Source organism: Nicotiana tabacum, chromosome 16, assembly GCF_000715075.1.
Source record: "Nicotiana tabacum cultivar K326 chromosome 16, ASM71507v2, whole genome shotgun sequence".
NCBI classification, from domain to species: Eukaryota; Viridiplantae; Streptophyta; class Magnoliopsida; order Solanales; family Solanaceae; genus Nicotiana; species Nicotiana tabacum.
Window position 1 is genome coordinate 139,983,274 of NC_134095.1, and position 5,072 is coordinate 139,988,345.

At 36.4% G+C, this 5,072-nt stretch overlaps 1 long non-coding RNA gene across 1 annotated transcript; it reads left to right on the forward strand.

Annotated features, from left to right (window-relative positions):
* Positions 1-816: 816 nt before the first annotated feature.
* On the forward strand, positions 817-4,629 carry LOC107778571 (uncharacterized). The gene is made up of 2 exons (XR_001646405.2): positions 817-1,188; positions 4,359-4,629. It is a non-coding gene; the product is annotated as an uncharacterized LOC107778571 (long non-coding RNA).
* Positions 4,630-5,072: the final 443 nt, after the last annotated feature.

A 5,072-nucleotide genomic window follows, 5' to 3' on the forward strand; every position in this document is an offset into this window, starting at 1 on the left:
CGAATTCAGTTAATCTCACAAGTGGGGAGGATAGTATGTACGCAGATCTTACCCCTACGTTGACAAGGTAGAAAGGTCATTTCCAGTAGACCCTCAACTCAAAGAAAAATAAAAAAAGAAGCAACAACAACAAGTATTAACTCCATCTATCAAATGAGAAGAACATCGAAGCGAAAGAACAACAACTAGTAATAGAAATCTACGACTAAGAAAACACAGGACTAATACTTATACTACTGGTATGCACAAGGAAAATATTCGACAATCTAACCTTCTACCCTAATTCTCTCTTCACGTTCTCCTATCAAGGGTCATTGTGAGCACCTATTTTTTGACCATATTTAAATTTTCATCACTTTTAGTAGGTAAATATATTTTAAGTTTAATCTACATATTTTAGCTCTTATTTCTCCTTTTATATATATTTTATTTAAGAAAATTAAAAACAATAAAAAAAGAACCACATTTTAAATATAAGCTTTATATTCATTTACAAAAAAAGAAAAGGTTTTCCAAAAAATATATTAGTTTGTTAAGTAAATTTTGAGTGAATAATATTTTATCCTGCTATTCAAGTCTAGAATTAATATTTTTATTTTCATCTATTAATCAATAAAAGAAAAAATAAAAATTACAAAAAAAGGAAAGAAGTTTTAATTTGGACTATTTCGACTAAAGTCTTGCTTTGTCTAAATGTCCAAGTCATGGCCCAAATTGGCCCAAAACTTAACCCAATTCGCCTAGCCCACTACCCAAAATCCAAGATCCCATCATCTTTAAAATACACCCTAATTCCCTCTCTTTAAAAGGGGGACTTTCCCAAAACCTAGACCTAATTCTAGATCCCCTCCCATAGAAAAGGCTAAAAGAAACGGCAACCCTCAGATCTTCTTATTCAACAACAACAAAAAAAAAACGAGCATCCATCCCTCCTAAAAGATCATCTTCCCTAAAACCATACACAAAAAATCCAAACAACTTTCATAAAAAAATCAAAAGACCTCATGGCCGCAACTCCGAAAAAGAGAAGTCCGCAACATTTGTCTCATAAAAATGTAAATATACAAAGGAAAAGGTCTTGACCAACAACACTTGGCTACTGAATTTGTTAAATAGTTGCTGCTGTTTTGCTTAACATTAAGGATTGAAGTTATCTTTTGATGGGTTTGTAACATTTCGCAAAAATGAGTAAGTTCCTTTCCTTTTTATATTGATATTTTGGGTTCTAATTTTTTCTGCTCTAAGTTTGTTTCCAGTCAATTTAATCTGACTTCCCTTATTAATTTGATGAAGTTTGCTGATTCTGCAAGTTTTCAGTTTTATGATTGACATTAAGTAAGAGCTTTATGTTAATTGAAATTTGAGAATAAGGTGCTTAGTTGGTGGACTTGGACCTAGAAATTTGCTTGATTTTTTCCGTTTCATGAGATTGCTATTAGGTTTATTTGGTGCTTTCTAGATGAAAATATTTTTTAATTGTGAATGTATGAGTTTTCGCTGTATCTTTTATGAGTCCTCAAAGGTAATTTTGCTTTTTTTTTTTATTCTAACTGTGGAAGATATAGTCATATGTTCATAATTTTATCAAAGTAAGGATATTTTTTGAATATCGTAGTTTGCTTTAGGTGTGTTAATTAAATAAATCATCGTGGCTATGAGTACGGTTCCCATGGCAGAGTCACGATACATAAATCTAAATTCGAGTGTGCATTTCATGTGACCCGACCATAATTTCGAATAATAATTAAAATAAATATGTCGTAAATTGCGGGTGCATTTCATGTGGCGCAATTTGCAACGTGTACCAAAATAGCAAGTGTACGACATCGTGACTTATTCCAGAAATAATTCCATAAATACTAAAAGCGGTTAAGAAAGCAAAAAAATGCACAATAGGTTTCAAACATGTAATAAATCAGATTATTAGGCCAATTATTAATAGATGAGCGACCTGGCTAAAACCACGAAACTCGGGAGTGCCTAACACCTTCTCCCGGCTTAACAGAATTCCTTACTCGGTCTTCTGTGTTCGTAGATGTGATGACCCAAAAGGTCATCTCTTGTTTTAACAGTCCAATATGTGTTCTGAGACCTTAAAAACCTCCTTTTATCTCACTTCGATTTGCATGCGCATTATGATCGTATATTCGGAAAGTTTTTATGTGAAAATTTGAGAAAAATACTAATTTTGCCTTTAAAATTGATTTTAAGTTGACTTCGGTCAACATTTTAGGTAAACGGACCCGAATCCGAACCCATGATTTGATGGTCACAGAGGGTCCGTAGAAAAATATGAGACTTGGGCGTATACCCAGAATTGAATTCCGAGGTCCCTAGCCCGAGAAATAATTTTTTGAAGAAAATTATTTAACTGAAAATATAAGGATTTTAGAAATTGAATAATGTTTGAATTAGATGGTATCAGGCCCGTATTTTAGTTCCGGAGCCCCGATATAGGTTTAATATGGTGTATATGTTATGTATGTAAAATTTGGTAAGAAACAGAATTCATATGACGTGATTCGGACCCTCGGTTATGAAAATGGTAACTTTAAGAGTTCTTGAGATTTTCATTGATTTTGGTGCTAAATTCGTTGTTTAAGATATTATTTTGGCAATTTGATCGCACGATCAAGTCCATATGATGTTTTTAGACTTGTGTGCATGTTTGGTTTGGAGCCCCGAGGGCTCGAGTGAGTTTTGGATAGGGCACAAAGTATTTTGAGATTTAAAGAATTAGCTGTTGTGTTGCAGGTCTGCAGACTTCACAATTGCGAAGTCTGGTTCGCAAATGCGAGCATAACAATTGCGATCAGAGGGCAGGGAGGGGGACCTTCCCATTTGCCAAGTTTAATGTCGAAATTGCGACTCCAGCAGGCACCGCATTTACGAATAATAGTTCGCATTTGCAAAGTCAGCAGCTCAGGCCAAGCTTCGCATTTGCGATGCTTTGGTAGCATTTGCTAGTTCGCATTTGCGAACCTGTTATCGCAAATGCAATATCTGCGAGTGTGTAAATTATAACTTAGACGGGATTTCAACTCATTCTTTCAAATTTTCAAACCCTAAGCTCCCATAGGCGATTTTCCAAAGAAAAGTTCTTCCCCAAATCATAGGTAAACAATTTCTAACTCGTTTCTTTCAATCTACTTCATCTTTTTACAAGATTTCATCACAAAATCTAGGGATTTTCATGAGAAATTGGGTGTTTTTGGGTGAAATTTGGGGATTTAGACCTCAAATTGAGGTCGGATTCCAAAACCAATTGCATATTCGGGTTTAGGGTGAATGGGTAATTGGGTTTTAGTCCGAACTTTGGGTTTTGACCAAGCGGGCATGGGGTCGATTTTTTTTTTTGGGGAAAAATGTTGGAAAAACTATAATTAAGCATTGGGTTGGAGTTCTTTAGCATTTATTGAGGGAAAGCAGTATTTGAGGCTTGATTTGTGGCCGTGGAATCGAGGTAAGTGTTTGACCTAACCTTAACTTGAGGGAATAGGTATTGTGTCTTAATTTCTACGTGTTAGTGTTGTGTACAACGTATAGGTGTGGTAACGAGTATCTATACGTTGGTGTCGAGCATGTCCGTGAGTCTTATACTGTGACTGTTGTGATTCTTATTGTGTACTATCCATGCTTAAATTGATGATTATTCATGTTGTACAACACTTATGATATTTCTGGGTATTTGACCATTGTTGAGTATTAGCTCAAGTTGAGATTCATTTTGTGAGTTAACTGTTGGAATGAGATTGGTTATAGCCGATTCCCTTGCCGGGATGTATATGTTTCTATTGTTGATTCCCTTGCCGGGATGTTATTGTTTCTACTATTTGGGTGAGAAAAGAGTGATAAAGCACGAAGGGTGATGCCGTGCACATTCATACTTATGCATATGGTTAGGAAAGAGTGATAAAGCACGAAGGATGATGTCATGCACATTTACATTTATATTGATACATATGGTGAGGAAGAGAGAAAAAACACGTAGGGTGATGCCGTGCACATTTTCATTATTTATTAAATGGTGAGGATTGAGAGTAAAAGTATGAAGGGTGATGCCGTGCATTTGTTTTTCTTTTACTGTGATTATTTGATGTTATCGGTTCAAGTGCCTTAATTGTTTTGTTTCCGTTATTTCTATGTTTCCTTATTCTGGTATCCCCCATAGCATGTTACCCCTTCCCATAAATTTTGTTAGCTTCTATTATTGTTATTCTGTTAGATATTGCTTAACTTCACAGGTTTATGATGTTGGTCGTGTCCTAGCCTCGTCACTACTTCGCCGAGGTTAGACTCGACACTTACCAATACATGGGATTGGTTGTACTGATGCTACACTCTGCACTTTTGTGCAGATCTCGATACTTGACCATACAGACCGTAGTTCGAGGTTGCTACCTTTAGTCCAGTGGAGATCCGAGATAGTCCTGCCGGCGTCCGCAGGCCTCGGCGTCCCCTTCTATTCTGCTTTTTTTCTGTTTTATCTATTTCTGAGACAAATTTGTATTTCCTTATTTAGACCACTATTTGTAGTATTCATAGACAGTTCGTGAAATTATGACACCAGTTTTGGGTGGAGTTTTACTTCGGATTCATATTTGTAATAAGATAATCTGTTAAATTCTATTTTTCGCATTTATTCTACTAATTTTCTTACGATAACTGGTAAATTGTTAAAGGATAAAGTAAAAAGGTAAAATGACTAGTAACGTTGGCTTGCCTAGCGGTTTCAATGTTAGGCGCTATCATGATCCTGACGGTGGGACATTCGGGTCGTGACAAGTTGGTATAAGAGCTCTAGGTTGCTTAGGTCTCACAATTCACAGACAAGCTTAGTAGAGTTTGAGGGATCGGTAAGGAGACATCTGTGCTTAACCCCAAGAGGCTACAGAGTTAGGAACAGTTTCACTTCTATTCATCTCTATCGTGCGATTGATTTCTCAATGCTAATTGAGCTTCTACTATGTTCTTTCACAGATGGTGAGAACACGTACCGCTTCATCAGCTGATCAACAGCCCGAGCCCCCAGCGGCAACTCCTACGAGGGGCAGAGGCCGAGGCCGAGGCCG